This window comes from Callospermophilus lateralis, chromosome 5 (genome assembly GCF_048772815.1).
Source record: "Callospermophilus lateralis isolate mCalLat2 chromosome 5, mCalLat2.hap1, whole genome shotgun sequence".
Taxonomy (NCBI): domain Eukaryota; kingdom Metazoa; phylum Chordata; class Mammalia; order Rodentia; family Sciuridae; genus Callospermophilus; species Callospermophilus lateralis.
The window spans coordinates 138,235,322-138,261,919 of record NC_135309.1 but is presented as its reverse complement, the minus strand read 5'-3'; positions in this window follow the sequence as shown (position 1 = coordinate 138,261,919).

Here is a 26,598-nt window from a genome sequence, read left to right as displayed (position 1 = left end):
CATCACCTATGAAGCAAGTGAAGACACAATTCTAGTAAATAATTAAGGAGGTGGAATGCTATATGATCATTCAGAAAGAATTTGTTTAAATACCTTGGGTATAAAAAAGTGAAAAATGGATAAAATAAAAATTAAACCAATGTGTTTAAATATGAAATAAATAAAAATTACAAACAATAGGTGACATGATGGAAGTCCATGGATGACTAATCTTCAGGAATCAGTTCCTGAGCTCACAAAAACTGTTGGAATAAACTATTTTGAAATTGTGAAATCTAGTTGATGACTTACAGTGTCTATGAGAGTACTTAGTGTTTCCTATATTACAAAAGAGTGGAATAAGTTAAACAATGCCTCTCAAATATTATTGGGGTTGGCATACCTAAAATTTGTATAGCAAGATAATGGGCTGGAAAGATGATATTGCAGTCTTGAATCTAAATTCCAAAATTTAACATGGGAGAAAACTTTCTTTATTGCTATCTTGAGTGTAAATTCTTTCTTTTGGGGAAACTTCAGTCTTCATTATGTTTAAAATGTTAAAAGTAAATGGTTTATCCTTACCACATAAGAGTCAGAGATTGATAAAATACAATAAAAAGAAATCCAATTATACATTGATGACAAAATACTCACTTTACACCCAAAGATATGAAGGGGTTGGACGTGAAAAACTGATGTGAAATTATATTACATTTTATTATATTATATGTTCTATATTATATAAAATAAGTCCTAGAGTACAATGCTAATAAATATAAAATAGATTTTAAGTAAAAGGTCATTAAATTCCAAAAAAAAATGATAGAAAGTTCAATTTGTAAAGAAAACTTAACAATTATGAATATAAATACACTAAATAAGAGGACCACAATGTGTGAAGCAAAACTGACAGAATGAAAGGAGAATAGGAGCTGTGTAATATAAACATAAAAACTTAGTATAAAATTATATTTATTTATTTTTTGATTTAAAAAATGACAGCAGAATGCATTATAATTCTTATTACACATATATACCTCAATTTTTCATATCTCTGTATATAAAGTATGTTGACACCCAATTCGTGTTTTCATACATGTGCTTTGGATAATGATATCTATCACATTCCACCATCCTTGTTAATCCCCTGCCCCCTCCTTTTCCCTCCCACCCTTCTTCCCTATCTAGAATTCATCTATTCCTACCATGCTGCCCCTCCCTACCCCAATATGAGTCAGCTCCCTTATATTAGAGAAAACATTTGGCATTTTTTGGGGGGGATTGGCTAACTTCATTTACCATTATCTTCTCCAACGCCATTCTTTTACTTACAAATGCCATGATTTTATTCTCTTATTGCTGAATAAAATTCCATTGTGTATATATGCCACTTTTTTTTATCCACTCATCCACTGAAGGGCACCTAGGTTGGCTCCACAGTCTAATTATTGTAAATTGTGCTGCTATAAACATTGATGTGGCTGTGTCCCTGTAGTATGCTGTTTTTAAGTCCTTTGGATATAGACCGAGGAGAGGGATAGCTGGGTCAAATGGTAGTTCCATTCCCAGATTTCCAAGAAATCTCCATACTGCTTTTCATATTGGTTGCACCAAATTGCAGTCCTACCAGCAATGTATGAGTGTACATTTTTCCCCACATCCTCGCCAACACTATTGGTGATTTTCTTCATAATAGCTGCTATTCTGACCGAAGTGAGATGATATCTTAGAATAATTTTGATTTGCATTTATCTAACTGCTAGAGATGCTGAGCATTTTTTAAATATTTACTATAAAATTTTAAAGCAATAAAATGTGTGCAATTATCATTAGGATAGACATATTGACTGAAATTAATAGAATTAATTGCAAAAATAAAATATTTTTAACAAAGTTGTTAAAACCATTTAAAGGGGAAAGAAAAGTCAGGTAAATAAGGCAGAGACGTGGTATGCAAATGAAAAAAAAATAAAATTGGATGCTTATTTCTTTCCATAATGTATAATTAAGTCAACATGTATCAATAACTTCAATATAAAAATAAAAATTTTAATTTATTAAGAGAAGACAAAGGTAAATCTTCATAGCTTCATATTTTGCAGTACAATCATATTTGTCTTCAAAATACAAGAAACCGAAGTAAACATACATGAATTATAATAAAGAGAAATGTACAACTATTTTGTATCCAAAGAAATTAGAAAGACAACCTATAAAATTGGAAAAAGAAATTGCAAACTAAAAATTTAGTGTGAATACTGTATATAAGACTGCATAACTCTATCAATAGAAAGATAAAAATCAAAATTAAATCTATAAATAAATTACTTAAGGACTCAAACAGACATTTCTTTAGAGAATTTATACACCTGGGAACAACAATGATCCACAAGCAAAGGAAAATTATTTTCAATATTCCTGGTTATAAATAGAATGAGTATCAAAACTACAGTGAAACTACTATTTCACTCTCTCTAGAATGGCTACAAAAAGTAAAATGAAAATAGCTAGTGATGGTATATCCACGTTTTACCTTCCTAGTAAATTAGTTAGAAATATCATTATCAGTCTCCTCTCTGTGCCCATTTAGTTTCCATACAACCACAGATCATTCAAAAATTATTAGTCAAAGGGTTCAGTTGTCACCTGTTTGACAAATAAACTACCTAATCTGGTGCTTTGTAGCTTACAGATCTGTGAACTCTATATCTGCTCAAGGTAACCTGTGGTTGCTATATAATCCAGGAACCATATCATCTCACTAACATGTCCTTGCAGGAGCACCAGTCACCTGGAAACAACGGAGTCATCTCATTAGTGGCTCTTCTGGATAAAGCTGTCATCCTCATGTTAGGCCAGACAATGCCTTTAGCCATCAAACATCATAATAGAACACTCCATATTGGCATCCATTCTATGATGTCTCTAAATGTCATCAGCACGCATCAGCTGGAAGAAGTAGGTTTTCACTCATCAAAAACAGGGTTGGCAGTTGCATAGACATAATTCCCTCAATATCACTGTAGAGAGACACACTTGTACTGTACACAGCTCTGCACACTATCCTGTTGGAGTGCTGTACAACACCATACATTTTCTATACACAGGATACGTGTTATGGGTAGTTATTTGGTAATGGTGAGGTTTTGTGGGGAGAGTTAATGCACTCTAAATATTCTGAGCTTAGGAAAGCATGTTAAGGGAATTCCTGAAAACAAAACAGAGAACTGAATTTTAGTATTGGAGAATTGAATCTAGACAGGATATTTAAGTCTATAATTGAAGGACAGAAATCATAGAGTTATCCAAAATACTTAATTGTAATATGGAAATTCAGCTTAACATTACTGTATAAAAATAATTTCAATTTGAAGAACTGGAATAAACCAAAATACTGTAATCATTTCTTTAGACCTGAGAATTTTCATACAACTTGACATAACTTTATATTCTAAAAATCCATAGTCTTTTAGTAATTAAAAAAAAATATAGACACTAGGAAGGTACATTATACTGATGTACTTTTTGAATGCAAAATACAATTGATGATATTTCTACATTATCAGCTTATTGATAATATCTGGTTTTTCATAGCTTCTTAAATTTCCATTTTATTTCAGATCAGAGAACGAGAAAACAGCATCCTAATGCAAGATTGTAAATCATTTTATTTTATCGTGTTTATTTTTGGTACCAGGGATTGATCCAAGCATTGCTTTACCACTGAGCCACATGCCCAGTCCTATTTATTTGAGTAAGGTGATACCTACTTTTGTTATTTGTTACTATTCAAAGTCAATGCTTTTAAAAGGTATTATAATTAATTAATGCTATTCATAAAGACACACCATAAAGCAGCAAAGTAAAAGAGTAAGAAACAAAACAAACAAATGAAACCACTAAATAATATTGAAATGTAGGCCAATTTGAATAACCAATTTTTAGAGATAATGTTGAAAACAAAAATTTAACCATGGTAGTAAGTGTTACTTTTCATTGATATATTTTTCATGCCTTTTAACTTTTGTCTTTTAGGGAGATATTATGACTCTTATCATATCTAGTAATAAAATGAGTCAGACTAATAATTACTTGATATTCTTCTCAAAGCCTTCAACTTGAAGTGATTAACAGACATCTATAAATGTACTAGTTAATGAGTGTTGATAGTTCCTTTGGCTATGTTTGCCAAAAGTAATTCACAGAATGTCATAAGACACAAATACAGAAGTAAAGGAAAAGAGGACAAATTTAAAAGGAAGTTAGTAAAAATTGAACTGTTACAAATATGGGGAAAAATATGATCATACTTGTAAATGAAACTGTGTCAAAACTTTTTGGCTTTACTAGACAAGGAACGTATATTATAATGAAATACCTGAAGTAAGTGGCTTATAAAGAGAAAAAATATTTTGGCTCACAGTTTTTAAGGTTTCAGTTCATGATTAATTGTCTACATGATTTGGGGACTGACAAGAGGCTACGCATCATGGTGGAAGTGCATGGTAGAGCAAAACTTCTCTTAAAATCAGCCAGGACACAAAGAAGGATAGAGGGAGAAGCTAGGGCCAGTGTCTCACAACCGAATTTAAGAACATTCTCTCAATAACCTAGTGGCACCACATGAAGTCCCAACACCTCCCAATAGTGCTACAATAAGCACCAAGCCCTTTTTTTTTTTTTTTTTAAGGAGTAAAGTTTTATTTTGACTCATGATTTCAGAGGTTTCAGTCCATAGTTGCCTGGCCCCATTGCTGTGGGTTTGTGGTGAGGCAGAACATCGTGGCAGGGAAGGTGTGGTGGAGCAAAGCAGCTCACCTTGTGGAGGCCAAGAAGTAGAGAGAAAGAGAGGAGGAATCGAGGGACAAGATATAGTCCCCAAAGGCACATTCCCTAAGAATCCTCTCCCTTCATGTAGGTTCTACCTCCTGTAGTTTTCCTCCACCCCTCAATAGTCCATTCATCTGTGAATCTGTCCTTGAGTTAATCCATTGAGGTTAAAACCCTCATGATCAATCACTCTCTAAAAGCCCCACTTCAAGAGCTTTGTAATGTTTTGAACAACTAATAAAAAATAAAAATACTGAAGAAAAGCATCGAAAAAAATTTTAAAGTAAGTTTCAAATATGTAAAAGATCATAAAGTTTAAAAATTTATATCTGTATATGATCTCACCCTATTATGATTTAAATTTTTAGCTCCAGATCAAACAACAAGAACAAAATAAACGAAGTGGGTATAAATTATATACACCAAGCCTTTAACACAAGCACTTTTGCAGAACATTACAAATCCAAACTATTGTAGTGCAAATTGTCAATTCCACATATCTTTATTTTTAAGGATATATTTCTGTAGCACTTACATTTTCCTTGCATGGAGATAACTTTCAGGATTTTTTTTTTCTTGATATACGATAGCTACAGATCGACTGAATTCAAACTTTAAATAGTGGTTAAGTATTTCTGTACTTTAATATCCATATCAGCTTTAAACACATGTTACCATCTGGTTTTAAAGCCTGTAGGAAAATTTCAACTAGGATTAAACTATAAACAGAGGAAAAGTTTTTTACTAATTAAAGAGAGGGAGAAATTGATGATGTGGGTAAAATCATTTAGAACAATTTGCCAACGGTACTCCAATTAAATTACTGTCAATCAAAATTGGTTATAGAGATTTAAAAAATTGGAAAAAATGAGTCTATTTTATGCTCACTTATTTAAATATATTTGCCTCCTCTTAAAGTATTATTATAATAAAATATACCTTAACAGAAAATACAACTTTCAAATAAATATGGAAGTTAGTAAAAATTGAACTGAGAAAATTACTTCTCTCATTAATAAAAATGCATATTATATTATTAACATTCTGCTGAGATAAAAATGGTATTCATGTTAAAATAGAAGGAGTAAATGTATTTACAAGACTATATTTTTAGATTAGGCAAAACTTAAAATCACTAAAATTTTATTTATTATCCTTTTTTTTTTCTGTAATCTTACACTCCCTAAATCCACCACTGATACAAAAACCTTCCTTTTTCTATGATGATACTGGAAGTTATGTTTAGCAACATGTATATACTGGAGACAGGAGAAACTGTAGTACTTGCGTTTTTATTGGTAAATATAAAATAAAGTAAACCACCCAATGAGTAGATTTTACTTTCAGTGGTAAAATAATTATCTACTATTCAATAGATAGTATCTAAAATAACAAAAAAGATTTATTTATATAAATTAATCCAAAAGAGGCAAAATGCAAAAGAGGTCATGATGGTGGACTGCATGCTCATTTTCTATAAACCATAATATCAGAGCTCTGAAATGTTCTTCATGCCATTTTGTGCATTAAATTCTAATGGAATGAGAGAGCCACAGTTTCCTGTTTGAAATAATGAATGCACAGTGCTTTTCATTGGCATCTTCTATGGCTCCAAAATCAGTCTTTTTAACCTTTTTTTTTTTTTCATGATTCTCATGCAAACTTTTTTTTTCAGTTGTAGATTGACACAATATTTTAATTTTATTTTTTTAATGTGATACTGAAGGTTGAATCCAGTACATCACACTGGGCAAACACTCTACCACTGAGCCACGCCACAACTCCAACCCTCTCACATGATTTTAATGGCCATTATTATATAGGTTTTCCAGAGCCTTGTCAGAATGTTACAGATAGATCCTAGTTTGATAAGAGAGCTACAATTAAAGCCTTTCCAATAAATTGTCTTTTAATTACTCTTGTGTAATTAGTGAACCATTCTGAGATTATTACTAGAGATGTGGCAAATCATGGTATTTTGAGAGCAGATGTCTGGAGAAGGATAAGGACAGAACTTCAGACGGGAGAATTGTAGGTTTTCCTTTTCAATCTGGTAACTTTGAAAATGTCAAAGTTGTAGAAAGTTGATGATCTCTCTCTCTCTCTCTCTCTCTCTCTCATTTCTCTCTGTTTTTTTAAAATGAGATTTCAAACTTTATCTCTTTAAGATATTAAGACTTTACTTTCACATCTTTATGACTTATTTGTAGAACTTTTGATTGGTAATCGATTCCTTCTAGAATTTTACACAAACTTACTTTTGCAAATAAATAAAATAACTATTTGCCCAGTGAGATGACATGAACCTATAAATTCAACAATTTAAGAGGCTAAGGCAGGAGGATTGCAAGTTCCAGATCAACATGAGCAACTTAATAGGACCCTTTCTCAAAAAAATATGTGGAGATGTAATTAATTAGTAGTAAAATAATTATATACTATTCAATAGATAACATATAAAATAACAAAAAAAAATTTAGTTAAATTAACTTAAAAGAGGTAAAATGCAAAAGAGGTCATGATGATAATATAATGGTTTTGAAGCTCTCCTGGTTCAATTCCCAGTACTACCAAATAATAAAAAAAATTAAAAAAGTAAAATTACTTATATAGGTCAATGTTAAAAGCTATGCCCAAAGTTTCCCACTTAATGCATATACTTTTCCCATGATAAATTTGATCTGTTGCCCATTTAAGGGCAAATGTGTTTAGGTAATTTTAGTTAATAATCATAGACTTTTTTTTCTTAACCCAATATCAGATTCTATTATGCAATACCATGTTTGGTTCCTAGATGCAGTTAGAATTTTATTTTAACCAACCTATGTGGAATGCAAATTTTCTGTTTATAAAAATGTCAGTGTACTATCACAAATTACACATAATTTTAAATTCCATACAGATCAGCAAGTATAAAAAGAAGACATGGGGATGGGAGGGATGGCAAAAGTTTTACCACCATCTTTCAAGACAGTAATTATCTTCTCACAAAATGACAAGCTTCACAATTTTACTTAAGAATCAGAGTACTGAATTTACTCACAACCTTATCATGCTGACTGTGCCAGAATGTTTTGTGGAAATTCCTGGAAAATATCAGAAAACAGTACTTTCTTCATGGAAAACACTAAATTGAGTGATTCATTTCACAAGGCAGTGATTGAAGATTCAGAACTCAGAGAGATAGACACAACTGGCATTTGCCTTACAAAATATTTAATTTAATTGCACACAAGATGGTATTTCCTCAGCCTTGTTATTTTCCTTCTTTTAATTAGTCCACACATCTGAGCAGTGATGATGCTTTCTATTAAAATGGCAGACAAATGGAAAGTCATTCTGCATAGTGTTACAGGGGTGAGTCCTCTTAATTTTGATTAGAAAAAGCACAGTAGTACAAAAAAAAAAAGATTATGATAAATTTTTAAAGAAAAATAATTGGATCTTTTAGATTAACATCCAAAACTAACACTCAGCTGGGCACAGTGGCGCAGACTATAATTCCAGTGGCTCTGGAAGCTAAATCAGCAGGAGCTAAATCAGCAGGATCCTGAGTTCAAAGCCAGCCTCAGCAATGGCAAGATGCTACACAATTCAGTGAGACCTTCTCTGCCTCTACATAAAATACAAGATAAGGTGGGGACTGTGGCTCAGTGATAGAGTGCCCTTGAGTTCAATCCCTGGTACTCATGCCCCCTGCCAAAAGCTGACATTCATTGAGAACATCATATGTATAATAGCATATATTACACTGTGTATATTAAATAGTATATTCTTTCATCTAGTTAATATTTGCCCTCGGTTCCTGGTAGGCAGTGATTAGTTGGGCCTTCTCCTTCTTTCTTATGTGCCTCTTTCTGAAAACAGACTCTCTCAAAAAGATTATAGTTAACCTGGGTAACCCCTACAACGGTCTTTGTGTGTAGTCCTGAGTTTAATATGGAATAGGTAATTGCTCTGTATTCAAAATTTAAAAATTGTCCCTAGAAATAGTCTAGAACTCTTAAAGATATCTCAATAAAGACTAACTGGTTGCAAATCTATCTGACCTCTCGTAATGTTTTTTATTTGTTTGTTTTGTTTTGTTTTTGTATCAGGGATTGAACACAGGGGCACTTAATCATTTAGTCACCTTTTATTTTTATTTATTTATGTATTTATATTTCAGACAGGGTCTCACTAAATTTCTTAGAGTCTGACTAATTTGCTGAGGCTGGTCTGGAATTTGCCATCATTCTGCCACAACTACCTAAGTGTTGGGATTACAAGTGAGTGCCACCAAGCTTTGCCCTGCTGTAGGTAATTGTTGTTGTCGTTGTTGCTTCTAGATATACATTACAGTATAGTGTATTTGGACATATTACACATGTGGAATAAGTATAATTTGTTCCAATTGTGGTTGTATGTGATGTGGAGTTACATTGGTCCTGAAATCATATATAAAGATAGGAAAGATATATTTGATTCATTTTACTGTCTTTTTTATTTCCATCCTCCTTCTTTTCCCTTAGTCCAGTGAACTTCTAATCTTCCCCTCTTTTGTTGTGGACTTAATACAGCATATAGCTCTGGCCAGTGGATATAAGTTTTGATGATTTTTGAATGCATGTTTTCCATTGTTTGACGTAACCTTCAGAAATTCTTTTCTTCCATAAAACAGGAAGCTCAAGTGTTCTTGAGTTATTTTAATATATATTTGCCATAATATTTTACAGACAATAACAATGTCTTATTTAAAAATAAATTATTGTTCTTCAGAAAACTTGTTTTTTTAACTTTGAAAAATGTAGGCAGTATTATACATATAGAACTTGCATAATTATGTGGAAGTAGCTAAACCACTGAGCTTTTTCCTTAGTTCAAATAGTAAAATTGTCAGTTACAAAAGTATCATGCACAGGGCTGGCATTGTAGCTCAGTGGCAGAGTACTTGCCCTTACGTGTGTGAGGCACTGGGTTCAATCGTGGGCATCTCTTAAAAAAATAAATAAAGTATTGTATTCATCTACAACTATATGTGTGTGTGTGTGTGTGTGTGTGTGTGTGTGTGTGTGTATGCGTTTCTTTAAAAAAGCATCATGAACATAAGCAATATAGGAATATATATTAACAAATGGAAGTACTAAAAAAAGTTTCTACAGATAATAGAAAAATAAAAGTATTCTAACAATTTAGCAACTCCTCTGAAAATCAATTATAATTAGAGATGAATTAAGGAAATTGACATATGAGCATCATATATTCCTAATTTTCAATATTGTAACATAAATAGATTGTTTAAATGTTCTACTCTTGACTTGCTTCTATTTATTTGAAATCACATGATACAAGCATTTCTATTTGAAGTCACATGATACAATTAAATGTGATATTTAATTCAAGTAGCTAGAAATTAATTAAAAACAGATTTCTTAATTTTCATGCAAGATGATTCAATTCTAGTTTACTACTTCTATTAATCAAGATTTGTGACAAATCACATACTGTCATTTATTAATAAATTAAAAACTGGCTCACATGATGAAAATTAAAAAAAAAAACACTCAAATCCAGTTCAGATAGTAATAGATGTACAGTATTCAAAATTTTCCCATTATCTGGATAAATAGGCTTATCAAGGTTCAAGTTATTTGTTAGACAATGAATGTATGTTGATAATTTAGTAGGTGACTCTATCTTTCATATTGCTCCCCTTTACATTCAAATAATGAACTTGGAAGAGTTACTTTATTCATTTATCTTTCCATCAGATATCTTGAACCAGACATTGAGGGTTCAGTTACTAGTAGTTCATAGAATTTGTCTGACATCAATCACATGGTGCCCAGATCCTAGAAATCTTGACGTAGAGCAGAAAGAACCCCCGGCAGAATGTGGAAACAACAGGACACATGGAAAAATGTGAGTATATTATTAAACTGAGAATGGGAAGACTGCCACCCCTCAATTAATGTTAGGTAGATAACCAAGACTGAAAGCACAAAGCTAGTTTTGGATGGCTGGCTTTTTCCATCAAAGGAGCATCACTTTAACGATGATATATATAAGATGTGGTATCCCCATTTGAAAGTATTTCTGTTTCTATTACTTACAACACACCACATCAAACTTAGTGGTAAATACTAACAGTTTGTTATGGTTATGACTTACTTAATTAGGAATTTTGAAAGAGAAAATAATCTGTATCTTTTCCTTGGTGTGTTTCAGGATCATGAAAGTTGAATAATATGGAGGCCTCTTCAGGCACATGTCTGAAAACTGATGTTTACAAGCGTGTGGAATCTCAGCTTAGCTCTCCACCCTAAAAACTATACCTAGACACTCTGTAAGGCCTTTCTTCTTCGGCTATTTTAATTTTCCTTACAGAATGGTGGCTACATTAAAAAAATAAGCATCCTAAGAATAAGGTGGAACCAGATGAGTTTTATGATAGAATCTCAGATTTCAAAAATATCAGTTTTTCATATTTTGTTTACTAAAGCAGTCAGAAAGGCACAAGCAGTTTAAGGAAAGATAAATTCATGGAAGTGCCAAGTGATAGTAACATGCCAAGTTTCTGGAAGAGCAGTGGGGTTGGCCATATTGTTTTGGCATTTTGGGAAACTGCAATATGCCACAGATAATTAGTAGTATTTATAACATACAATTATACTCAAATGAGTACAACAAGCACTGGAATTTACCAGCTCCATTTCTCCTTTATAATAAAATTTAATTTGTACCTAAAAATTATATTATCAAATAAATGAAGAAGACTTAAAACACTTGAGAACACTTTGGAAAAGCAAAAGTGACTAATAATTCTCAAAATATGCACAGTATATTCATCTGTTAATTGACTAACACTGAAATGAATCTACAACAATTATTATCCCAAGTCTAAGTGAATAATAGGACTTCCATTTTTTTTTTATTTATTGCCTTCTTTTTTTTCCTGCCTGTGTTTTCTGTCTCTTTGAGCAAAATAAGGGGAATGTATGTACCAGACTTTGAGCAAAAGCAAAACAAGGAGAATGTATGCACCAGACTTTTATTTTTTTTAAATTCAAGGTAACTATACTTAATAATAATATATTACATTCTTGAAAATGATAAGAATGATAAATGGTATTATACAAAAATGATTAACTATGTTGATTAGTTAGATTTAACCATTCCACAGTGAATACACATTTCAAAATATCATGTTTTGAATGTAATGAATAGAAGTTCACTGAATTAGACAAAGGGGAAAGAAGGGAAAGGGGAAGGGGAATAGGAGAGACAGTAGAATGAAATCGAACATAACTTTCCTATGTAGACTTTGATTTTGAACATTTTGTAAGAAAGAGTGTTTTCAGGTTTTTATTTTTACTTTATCTTTTTTTTTTAGCAATTTCCCTCAATATTAAACATTCAAAGGGACCAAGGAAATCGGAAATTTTATAACAAAATTTTATTACAGGGTATTGTGTGTTCTCCTTAAAAAAATTTTGGCAAATACTTTGTAATTGATGGAAAGTGTCTTCTACATTTCCTTCCATATTGTTCCACTCAAATCAATAGGGTAGGAAGGCAGAGAATGATGGATTCTGTTTGTTCACATCAAAGATTTTATTACGACGTAATGGCAGAAAAGCATAAGAATTTCTAATATTTACAAGACACAAAAACATCCTGAGTTTCATAGTAACAGAACATATTCACAGGTCAACATGATTGGCATATTGTGGAGGTTTTGTTCAGCAGTCTTACCTTGCTGTTTATAATTTATTTAGTGAGTAATAAAATTCCACATGACAAAATTTTCAGGTTTTCTTTTCTTTTTGTAAATGTAGATAGACAGCATATCTTTATTTTATATGCTTATTTTTGTATGGGATGTTAAGAATCAAATCCAGTGCCTCACACATACTAGGCATGCACTCTGCTACTGAGTCCTAGCCTCAGCCCCCCAGTTTTTTCATTTTTTATGTTTAAAGATGTATTGAGGATTGAATTGCAAATGACCTCGGTAGATCAAACCAGGTGAAGCAAAAAAGTGGTGGTTTTCAAAGAGTGCTCATTTTACTTTGAAATAATTAATATAGTTTATCCTATGGTTTTTAATTTTTATTATAAATATGATAGCATATAGCCTCTATAATCCATATATATTTTAAACCTAAACTTACTCTGATAGATTTCCCCCCAGTATTTAGCTAATTATAGATATGTCAAAGTCTGCCTACCTTTAGGGCGTACAGTTGACTCTACTTGCCAATATGGATTGTTAAGAGGTTGTAACCATTATCATGTATTTGTAGTTTAGTTGAGATTGATTAGTGGCTCTCATGTTCCAGTTAAAATTCTAAATATTACTATGGATTTTTCATGAGGAAGATATTTCTTGTTTGTAAAGTATGCTGTACCCTGTTCCAAATTAAGCCCACAACAATTCATTTTACCTTGTATCAAAATATCCTTTGGAACCATGAAAGAATTTTAAAAATACATTCTGAAATTATATAACATTTCATTTGATGAAAGTTTTTGAAGGCAGAAAAAAAATTCTCACACTTCAAATCCAACCTAAACTTGTAAAGTACACAGCACACACACAAACATATTTTTGTCTGTTTTATTTTTTTACTTTTCTTTGTATCTTTATAAGCAAAAAAAATCAAAGGTAAATCTATGTGTCAACCTTTGATTATGAAGTTGCATTTATATATCATACCATGATATGTACAAATAAGTAAATATATATGAAATGAATAATTATATATATACATATTTATGTATACATATATATATATGTAACTAACAAATTATAATCTGTACCAACATTTTATTATTATTCATCAACGACAAAGACAATACACAAAAATTACTAAAAAATAAATATATTATAAATTTTATAATTTTTGTTCAAATTTATTGAAAATATAGTTTTCTGGAAAGTAGTGTTTATAATTCAGTACACAGGTTATTTAGATTGCCACACATGAGGCAAAGTTATTTGTTCACAAATTTTAAGTCATCAACATAAAATTTAAATCATCATAAACTAATCTAGTCTTGTTATCATGAAAACCTAAATTTGTTCAATTGAATATGAGATCAATACAGTTTCTGAGACATGTATGAGGTTCTCATGTAGATTCTCACACATTTTTATATCTCTGCATTGTTATAGACCATGATAGAACATGGACTGAATCACTTATAAACACTGAGGCATTTGGATATAATCCCTATTAATGTATTATTTTATGATCAACTTTGATGTATATTTTTCTTTGCTTTATATCTCAATGTGCTACTCAGTCGGCCTTATCAGACAAGTTCAGGCCATTAAGAGGTAAATTCTCTTCCTAAAATATTTGGCTTCTTGAAAGGTGGTTCCTTATTCTCAGGAATAAAGCACTTATAAGACAAATTAGTCATAATATTAGAGAATTAAAGTTATAAGACGTATGAATTTTAGACATTAAGGGTAAACTCCAATGATATTGAAGTTTATAAGATTAAATATTTCTCACTGAAAATAAGATTTAATATTTATTCACTAATGAATCTTGACAATCTTGTCAAGATTATATTATTATTATTATTATTATTATTATTATTGCTATTATGATTTATTGAGTCTATTGTGAAAGGTGCTAAGTAGTATCTCATCCTGGTTTTAACTTATATTTCTCTAATAACTAATGGTATTTCATTTTTAATTTGTTTTATTCGTTTCATTATAGTCAAATTGCATGACTTCCTCATATACTTTGGAAATTAACCCCTTATCAGACATGTGGTTTTGAGTTGATTTTCTTCAGTAATTTTCCCTTTCACTGTATTAACTGCTATTTATGTTACACTGAAGCCATTTAGTTGATGTACTGTGAATTGTCTATTTCTGATTTTGTTGCTTATGCATTTAGATTCATATTAAAAAAAATCTTTACCAAGGGAAAACTATGAAAGTTTCCCCTATGTTTCCTTTTTGAAGTTTGGTCATATTCCACACAGAAGGCCTTAACACTATTAGTGTAGATTAATTCATTTCAACTTTTTATCACTAAGTGCAATATCACCACCCCTAGATTAACATTGCAACAGATTTCAATTTCAGCGTTTCTACTGAATATACAGATTTGAGCAAGCCATTTTATATATATGAATCTTGGCTATATCATCAATGAAAAGAAGTAAACAGTTCTTGGTCTTTCATATTTAAAGTGATTAAGTTACTGAAGATGGATGAGAGAGTGGAGAGGGAACAATGAATGAGAAGTATATAATATAAAACTGAAGAACAAGCACTGCTGTAATTTCTAAGCTATGTGGAAAGATATTATTTTATATGATGCACAGTTATGGTAACAGTAGAATAAAAGAGACTGAGGAATGGAAGGCTACAACCTGAGGAATTAATAACCTCTTTGGTTTTTTCTCTACATCTCTTCCATGATCTTTTTAATGCTGGCTCTTTTTGTCCTTTTATTTTTCACTTTATAGAATTCCTCACAGTGGGCCTAGTACTAGATCTTTGTACAGACTTGGAAGTTCTATGTTTTCCTTTGCACATCGATCTGTATATTCATCATTAATTCTTTTTTTTCTTTCTTTTGCACTTTCTTTCTATTCCCCATGTTGTTAAAAAAAATGAAGAGATATACCATGATTAGAAATAAAGGATGGAAAACAAATTTATAGTGAAAACATCTATTTGTGTATTGTAATTTCTCAATAAGCTGTTTTTCTAACATGGGAATTTGAAACATTGAATACTGAATTTGATCAAATAAAGAATGACTAATTATTTACTAACTTCAATTGAGCTAGAATTATTTCAAAATACAGTATAAAATATTAATGTATTAATATAATATTATACACTTAGGGTACACAAAAGCTGAGTGAATTTTTCTTATTGCTGAGATTTCACATCAAAATTATTATATATTTCACATTCAACAGGTAACATATCTTTTAAATGGTCATTAAATATATGAATATATGCTCACCTTTTTTATTAGCAGAAAAATATCCATTAAATTTACATTGGGACCTGCAGCAATTATTCTTTTTAAAAAATATGTCAGCACCAACCATATGGTAGTTGTTATTATCTCAATATTTAAGCCATATTTCAGAGTTAACATTGCATACCAATTTTTCATCTTCAAAAAATCATGCCATTAATGTATTCTTTCATACTTTTAATGTACCCAGATTACCTTCATATTTTTATTCTTGTTTATAGTCTTGCTATTGTTTTAAGATGTTGTGTCATATTGCTCTTTGTACCTTGCAAAATCTTTATGCACTTAATAAAAAGTACATTGTTTATTTAAACTAAAATTGTTATTGAGTTAGTTATTGTATTATTTCTTTTAGTAGTCATAACAAAAATTTTTTGGTCTATTTTCCTGTTTCCTCAAGAGTTAAATCTTACTTTCTCATTAATGGCATTTCCAACTTCCCAAGAATTATTTAATTACGTCCAAGATAGTTTGAATCTTCCACAAACTTATTATATTTCAATTATTGCTACCCATCAGCATACAACACCATCTTAATGTATTATTTTTTTTCTAAAAAGAGAAATTTCAGTGAAAATTATTAAAAATGCAGTACCATACTTGCTGTGTAGTTTGAAATTTCCTTTCATATAGTCATATTATTTAATCTCTGTTATGATTTGGATCTGAAATCTTTCACAATATCTCATGTACTTAAAGACTTCCTCAATGTAGCCATGACCAGAGGTCAGGTTATTGGAAAATGACTGGATCATGAGAGCTCTGACCTCATAACTGGATTAATCCATCTGGATTAATAATTTGTACATTAATAATTTGAGTGGACTATAAAGGGGTGGTGGAAATTGTAGGCAAGTAAACAGGACTGAAAGAGGGAAGAAGTAGGTCAGTAGGGCCATGCCTCTGAGACTTGACTTTATCTTGTCCCTGATCCTTTTGCTTGCACATGTGTGTGTCTCCTCTCTCCCTCCCTCCCTCCCCCTCTCTCTCTCTCTCTCTCTCTCTCTCTCTCTCTCTCTCTCTCTCTTCTAGTTCATCATAAGGGGAGAAGCTTTCTTCTGTCAGACCATGTCCTTATGATGTTTTACCTCACCTCAAGCCCAAAACAGTGAGGACATCTGGCCATGGACTGAAAACTTTGAAACTGTGCCTTTCCTTCTCCAAGTTGTTTGTGTCAAGTATTTTGCTCACATCAATGAATACACCTCCCTAGAAATAAAAATAAATATTAATCTTATCATTAAAAATCATTTATTTAAAAATGCATGCAAAGCACCTAAAACATTCCTTCACTCCTGTGCCATGCATAAATCTGTCCAATGTATTAGTTTACATGAATTTATTTGAGTCTAAGATCAGTTATTTAGCTAAATCATATGTCCAGATAGTTAAATCTGAACAACTGCTTCTCTATTGTGTTTTAATTGAATAGCTATTTTTCCTAATCTCCATCAATATGAAAGTTTAAGTAGGTTAAATTCCAATACAAGTAATTAAGAGACATCACAATGAAAGTAATTAAAAGATAACTCAGGCTAATTCAGAAACCAAACCAATGAAGGCTGTAACTTAATAATGTGTCTAGTTTTAAAGCTAGATAAGGTGCTAATTATTTGAAGATTTTACAACACTAGATCCTGTAAAATTTCTCAGTGGTCAAAAAATTTTGTGAATAATAAAACAATAAAATGCTCTCACTTTAGTACAAATATGTTCTTTAAAAAAATACAGTAAGACCAAAATTGAATTCTAGAAACCAACAAGTTTGTGTAGTAAAAGATAGTCTTGTATATGAAGATGGTTTTGTAAATTTACCAGGAGACACCGTTCATTACTTTGAACACATTGATCAGACAGATGTTACATTATTTTCTCTAGTTTATTTCATTTATCCTTCATTTGCCAGAATATGTGAAAAAACAGTTTTGGGGGCCAATATTCCAGCCTAATGTTGGTCTTGTGCTCTCAGCTCTTAGATTAATATAATAGTATACACTTAGGGTACATAAAAGCTGAGTGGATTTTTCTGGGGCTTTGAACATGTATTTCTGTTTTCTCAAGGAAATGATGGTATGATTAATACTCATGTTCTCAAAGCACTCATTCAGTAAATAATCATCTACATTATTCAAAACTGCTTATATTTGCAAATGAAATGGTTATATTTTACAGTTTTGTCTGAGTCACCTCAACACATTGAGTTACTTTGTGTTTGACTATATTTACTTGTAGTTTGTTTATTATTTCATTCTACTAAGAATATTTACTGTGGTTATTACATGTCTATCCCATAATCAAGATAAAAGAATATCCATTAATGTTTGTCTATTTACTAAGCAAGTTTCAGAAGTTAATGATATGTGCTGTCAGTAAATATAATTGTACATCACAATTCATTTGCCAAAATACAAATCTTACTGAATTTTTAATTAATTATTAATTAATTATTAGTGTTAATCTTAATATTTTGATTTTAATATATTTTAAAAGCAACAGGATTGTGGAAATTAAACCATTTTTCTAGTTACTTAAGATTATGAAATTAAAGTCATACTGTTAGTCAGGACATCTCATTTTTAGAAGTAGTGTAAACTAATTTCTAAACACCAAGTGTTTCATATTCTCACTATACTTCAGATTACTAATCCAACTAATCTTAATAGTCCTAGAAAACTATTTACTCACATAATTCACACTCTTGTTTGTTTTATCTATTCAAAAGTTGTTTTATAAAATCATTTGGCTTACTGAACTACATATTAATCACATGAACATATCTCTTTTATAATGCAATGTGTTTAGAAACTAAATATTTGCTTTCAATTTTTCTTTTCATTGAAAGAACATGGATCATGGAGCATTAAAAAGTGTATTTAAAATATACCTCTGCTGCTGGTCTGTCGTGAGATTACATTAAATCATTTACCCTTAGGAGGTTTCATGTTTCATCTGCAATGCAGTGAAAAAAAATGGAATTAAATTTTGGAAATACTGAAAATTTTAGAAATGGTGTATGTCAAATGAATATCATATCCTGATATAATATGATTTTCCTTTTAACATTATCAAATTTAAAAATGTAGAATAGAGTTACCACCAATGTTATACCTTTTTAAAATCAAAATAACTTGCCCTGAATAAATACCTGTATATTAATAATTTTATAAGTAATGTTTCTAATATCCATACATGACAATTTTACATGTTTTATATTATATTCAGTGTGTGTGTGTATGTATATATATATATATATATATATATATATATTCAGTTATATCATATAATCAGTATATAATCATGATAGTCTTATGAATATCTGTTTGGGGGAAACCAAAATAACCTCAGGCTTGACATTTACTCACTCTTTGAAGCATAAATTCATCCCACTAGAATTGGTCCATGTTTATTCACAAGTGCCTTCAGGGAGTTGCTTTTGTGATACGTTCAGAATTAAAAGTTTTAATCTGTAAGAAGATCTGTCTGATAAGACTTTGCCCAGAACTTCACTGGGGTCAGAATTCCCACTGTTCTATTTTTGGAATATACATTTGATCATTCTTAAATGCACCAATGGCTTCACAATGTTATTAGAATAAAGCTCAAAGTGTTTGACTTGCCTGCTTATTAATATCTCTGGTTATAGCAGCAGAAGCTTCTCCTTTCATTCCCTCTGCATTTCTCAACATAATTCATCCTTCTTGGGCTTCTCCTATACTGTCATCTTCTTTTGTCTCTCTCTCACTAGTGCTTTCACTTACCAAGTTTGCTTTACAAAAATGTCTCCTTTTTTCTTCTCCACCCAAGTGCTTTGCTGAAAGCAACACTGTTCTCCCAGTGAAGATTAGGATCCACTCAGAAATTTTCTCAGAGCACTTTAAGTTTTTCCTCATAATTTTATAATTACTTAAATAATCTCTCATATTTGCATGTTTAGGTATGTGTGCAATCAGAGTGAAGAAATTACCTCCTGTATGCAGCAGTTTTTGCAGAATACAATCACAGTAAATATTTGTGGAATAAACGAATATGTCTCCAAAGAGGCCTCACAAATTTTCCTCCTGTATGTGTGTGTGTGTTTGCTTGCTCGTTTTTTTTTTTTTCACTTTAATGTTCCGTTTAAAATTTCCTCTTATTCTCTTGAAGCACTGAATATATTTAATACAATGATCATCAAAGCTGTCTTTTTAGCTTTCAAGCCCCAAAAGATCGAAATTCAACAAGGTTTGTTGTGTGAATTCTATATTCTCACATTTTATTTTTATGTCATCATTTTCTAAGAAATTATGGAAAGTAAAATTATTAGAAGTACTAATTTGGGTAAAATAATGTGAATTATGTTAGTTTTATCAGTAAATCTTCAGAAGTTAAGACATACATTGATTTTTCATCTTGTTTTTTATAAAGTCATTCTCATATGTCTGAGTCATGCTGAATTATATCTTGTGTAAGGTTTCTTTTTTTTAATTTATTTTATATTGGTTATTCAAAACATTACAAAGATTGCAGAATCACATCAGTTACACATCCAGATTTTTACATAATACCATAATAGTAACTGTTGTTTTTAAAGTATTTTGTACTTCAATCACTTGATAAATCATCTAATTCACTATAATAATTTAACATTCTGATTCTTTTCCTGATGAAAAACTGGAATCTACTTGAGGACAAGAAATATGGAACTTTTATTTCATCATGTTAAAATTGGATTCAATTGTTAAATACAAGTGACAAAAGGTAGATAAAAGAGTGATTTTAAAAATGTTTAAAATTGTTAGAATACAGTCCAGGAATCAAAGAAATCATTAGATTATACACCCTGAAAAATGTGAATAGAAACAAAATGCAAAAATCTGAAAGCAATTTGGCAGGAGAACAGGAAAATGTTGAGGTACAGTTGCTTTAATGATGAGTGATGGTTGAAAATCTAACAATGGATGATTCTTTCTCAAGACTACAATTTGCATTTATCAAATTTCTACAAGGATACTCAGAAACTTTCACCAATCTAGATGTTTTTTTTTTCTTTCTTTCTTTTTTTTTTTTTTGGTCATGAATAAGCCCCTGCTTGGAAGTAAACAGTCATAACAGGCTAAGGAATAAAGAGCAATTCAAAGTCTTGAATTTGAATTCTAATGTTCTCCTTCATGATTATGACTGAAGTTATATAAAGGAACATGGAATTTCCTAGGATAAGTTTTATTATTGCAATAGATTTTGGAAAAATGATATGGATGCTATGTAGAACACCACCATTGCCAACAGCAAAAATAACTAAGAGCTGGAGGCATGCCTTAGTGGCAGAGTACTTGCCTGGCATACACAAGGTCCTAGATTATGTTCTCAGTAGTCTAAATAAACAAACAAATAGATAAATACCAACAATAAAAATATCACAAAACAAAAATCTGAGAAATTATCATCACAATACGTAATGTGAAAAATTGTAGTAAAAGAAAAGAAAGAATCTGGTGGACTTCACCAAAATGGCCAACAGGTATATGTTAAAAAGTAGATGAATGTGGGAGAATTCGTTTTCTCCAATATCAAATACATGTAATAGGTTCACAGGAAGAAGCATAGAAAGAGTTAGGTTAGAATTTCTTTAATTGAAACCAGTGGGTGCTTAATTCTATGAAGAAGGAAAATGAAGGTCTGGAACAAAACTGGGTTCAGCAACAGCATTAGAAAATCTGTAGACATCAACAGTAAGATTTTGGAAGGTACTTAAACATGAAATATATAGAAATATTTCCTGTCAAATACTAAGCTGAAACAAGGAACATGAAAGTATCTGAAGGAAAAATACTATAAAATAGAGAAAGGGGAAGTACACAAGAACAGTATGCCAAAACTATGCTTATAGAATAACTTAAAATGTAATATTCAATTTTAAAAATGACTTAAAAGATGAAAATAATCAAACGTATAAAAGCACAACAGAGTTCAGCATTAGAAAATGTTAGAATAAATTGACAGAATTTCAAACAGAATTAGACTTTAGCAAGATCAGACCTACCCTCAGCTCCAGAAAGCAGCTGACTGGCCTGCCCTGAGCAGGTCAGCAGACAAAGGCCCTGAGAAGCAGATAAATGGCCCTGCTCACCCACCCCCTCGCCCACTCACCTGCAAGACTCTGAAAAGTCAAGCAGCCTTTCCTGAGATTCTCTTCCCACCAAACCACATAGCCCCAATCATTTCCTGGGGCTCTAAGGTAGAATTGAAAATTAAGAGATTAAAAAATAACTTAATCATTAGAGCCAATGCAATCTGAAATGAAATACCACTCCACACTTGTTAGAAAAGACTAAAATTTAGTAACAGATGTTGACTAAACAATTATTGAGAATCATGTGTTATAATTGAAAGTAATATATTTCCGATGACAATACAAACAAAAATTTCATACAACCATTTTTAAAAAAATATTCTTCATGTTCTGAAGATATTAAGTTTACATATATTATATAAATGCATACATTTCTCTAATTGACATTTAATCAAGGACAATTAAAGCGTTACTCACATTCACTGTACTGAAAAATACTATACAAAAGTTATAGACAAAGTTTTACAATAAATTCATTTGCAATAGCTCATAATTAGGAATAACCCAAATGGCCTTAGATAGATTAAACAAGCTGTGAGATTCAATAGAATATTTCTCAGCAATAAAAATTATGTATTGGGTTGAGGATGTGGCTCAAGTGGTAGCGTGCTCGCCTAGCATGCATGAGGCACTGGGTTTGATCCTCAACACTACATAAAAACAAAATGAAGGTATTGTGTCCACCTAAAAAAACTAAAAAAAAAAAAGTAAATACTTTTTTTTAAAAATGATGTATGATCCTACTTACGTAAAAGAGGGGAAATATAATTTATGACAAGAAAACAACTCAGTGGTTCCTTGGCAGGAAAGGTAAGGAACCAGAAGGAATGAAGGGAAGCAATACAAACGAACACAGATTACTTTGGGGAATTCAAGGTATGTTTATTTATTTATTAATTTTGGTGATGACTTCACAGCTGTAGAAAATTGTCTAAGTATTCATCTCAATATGTGAATAACTGCAATTCATTAAATTATGCCTTTATATGTAAAAGTAATAACTCATACAGTTACAATTTTTTGAATACAAAAAATTAAATTATTAGATCAATATGTATTTTGATCATAGTTAGTGAGTTATCACACATTCTCCTTTAAAATACTAGGGCCTAAGAATTATAAGGTATATTTAACAACACAATAAATTCCTCAAAAACACTGGCAGAAAACTGAATGTACTGTAATTCCTGAATCTAGAAAGGTATATATTGCACAATCTTCCATAAAGAGAAAAGTTTCTGTTGAAGCAAAATTATTTTCAGTGGAGACAAAAACATGTTTAATATATTGGTAATATTGTTTAATATGACCAATAATAGAAGCTGCAAATGTAGTTCAAAATGCCTGACCTTTAAATTAAAATAGTCACTAAAACATTGAAAATGGATAAAAATAATAACTATGTGTAATTAAAAATGAATTTATAATGGATGACATTTTATCTTATATACTAATACTTACTTAATTATGAGAATTGTTTTGCAAAAACCTTACTAAAAAAAAATCTGAGGAAAGTCTTGTAGGTTAAAAGGATGATGGTACAGACTTATTTGCTCTCTAATTTCACTTGAAATAACTGTCTTTTGTTTATCTTGATCAATATATACTATTAAAAAATATATTCATATAATAACACCACAAGAGTATAATGCTGACTTTGGTTGTTTAAGATTGTTATGGTAGCATAGATAGATTCCACTACAGGAATTGACACTGTAATTTGTACTCAAGTAAAAACAGGTATTACTATTGCTCTTGCACTCACATAAAAATGCACACATAATCTAGTAATCTGCTAAATAAAAATGAGATCTTTAAATGATAGATGAGAAAATTTGTAAATCAATTTTATTGTAATTATGGCAATACGTTAACGGAAATTGTATTTTGGCATTGCTCACATTCACTGTACTGAAAAAATACTATGGTAAACATCAACAGGATAATACCCCCAAATGAAAGTTTCTTTCTACATTTAGCATATCAGACTCTAAATAATTTTGGTGGAACGGCAGTCCCTTTATTCAATTTCACACATATATAGAGGATTTTTACTAAAATTGTAATCCCAGGAGTCTAAATACTAAGATACATTCTAACTTCAAAAAGTTAAGCCTCCAGGAAAAGATATTAGTTTTTCATTGGAAAATATTTTTTTTTTTCAGTATGGTGTTAGTACCAATTTGTTCACTTATCTTCCATGATTCCATGGAATTTAATCATTTGACCATTCCAGTTACATATTCAAACTTTCTTTTAGCATGTTATTATTGTAAATAATGCACAGTATAGACCAAAATAAATTAAAGAATATAAAACTGATATTTTTAAAGATCTGAAGCAATTTTAGTTGCCTTTGTTTTATACAGTTTTTTTTATTATTTTGAGAGTACACTTTCAAACTGTGCTTTGAATATAGTGTTTTGGTAGTATATTGATTTTTTATTCTACCAAAAAGTGATTACTTTTCAATAAAGAATGAAAAATATCAATTTAGTGTTTCACCTTTATATCTACCAAGACTTAACTTAAACTTAACATATTTTATTTTGTGCAGGATGAGTTGAGCAGGTCATATTTTAAATAAAGGAGGATTGTTGGTATAAACAGATGGCTATGTGTCCTTCCTGATTTAAGGATCACCATAGCAACCAGAAAAGAGGATTGTTGCTTAGCAACTGGAAACATTAATGAAGGGATTTCCCAAATGTAGAAAAAAGTCATTGGAATAACTTTGGGATTTGGCATAAATGAAATTTATTTATGAAATATACTGGGCACATTATCACAAATATGGAAGATATAATGCTTCATAAGAGAAAAATATTATTTTTAGATAAAATTGATATTTTATCTAAAAATAATAGTTTTGAATTAATAACATAATTTATTGACAAATTATAATAAAATACTAGAACTACTAATGTTCTATCTTGAAATATAATTAAAAGAAAAGCTAGAGTAATTTTAAATATATGATTATCATATGTTGTATTACAAACTGTCATGTAGGTAGGACCAGGAATTTATCTAGTTCAGCTGCTGATCTGTACTGCATTTGCTAATGCACATGGTACAGCCATTCAAAACATTTCAGGGAATTGTTTATTAAGCTAAGATAGTCACTGCAGTTACAAACTAACTGTCCATGTCTGCATTGACTGAAAATATATCTTCTTATTGAAAATGTCTTTCTTATTAACATTTTTCCTTGTATTCCGTCTTAGTTGGTCTTAAAAAAATAGTTCATGCTACACAGATTTTAGGAATTCAATTGATAAAACAGTAAACTGGGTCTCTAAGGCAAGTGTTTACCTATTTCAGTATATTCGTGTTTTATATGTTCCTGAATCTATTTAGAAATATTAGTGGAGAATTCATGTTAGCTTTTACAAAAGAATATAGACATAATTTATTATTTAAAATATTTTTTCAAGTGCCTCTCAATGTGTTGTCATTGATTTTATAATGATGATAGCATCACCACCATCATCATCACCATATCATAAAGCTTACTTTTCAATGATATAGGTAACTTTTGTATAACACCAATATTTGACTAGGCACAAATTGTATAAAGATCATATTGTAAATCTTCACAAAATATCTGCAAATAATTGCCTCTAATTTAATATGAAGAAATGTAAATGTAAAAGGTTTAATCAATGCAGATTATATGATAGGCTACTATTCTTAAATATGATCTATATATCTGAATTACATGGGTTGAAAACTCCATGTAGTGATGTGCAAGTTATACCACTGTGCCACTCAGTTTTGTTTTAAAATGTTTCTACAAGTACTCTGTCTTCAAGGATTTTATGACTTAACATTCACATACAGCAAAAATAAAAGAATTGTGGAGATGAATGAAATTATTATACATAAACTGTCAATAATATAGGTATGTGCATTGATACATAGAAGGGAGAAGATTAGAAAAAGCCAGCTCACAGGGGATTATTCCAGAGTTCTGCATACCTCAGTATCCAAGTCTAAGACACCAGAGAATATTCTCTTAAACATTATATGATAGTATTGAACCATGTACACTGTGGCCCTAATGTCTGTCTAAATAAACATTAGGATGTGAAATTATTAAAAGTTTCTGTTTACTTGTGTCTACAAATAGATAAAAAAGAATTATCCCTGCCTTCACAGGTTGATTTTATTTTAAATATCACTCTCTGTGCTTTAAGAATGTTGTTGAGATATTCAAATTAATGGCTTTTATACTTCAGATTTAAAGTTCAGATGACTGGAAAATGCATATGAATTTTACAAATTTATTTTCTGGCTGAGAAAAATATAATTATTTTGTAAAATAATTATGTATTACAGTGAGCATAAAAATGAGCATATTTTTATTTTTCCTCTTAATTTTATCTTTTCAATTACATACTTCTATTATTACAGAAATAATTTGTTCCCATTTCTCTCAAATGAGTACCTTTCAAATAATTATTAGAATAAACATCTATAACAGTGAAATATAAACCCTTAAATTAGTAACACTGTTTATAGTTGTGTGAAAAAATTCATTATTTTTCAATTAGAATGTAATTTGTGTCCACCAGCCCATAGAACAATGCTTGAAGTTCATAATTTTTCAAAAATAAAATTAGAGAAATAAGTAAATTTGTATTACTTTCAGGAATTAATAAATAAATTTAA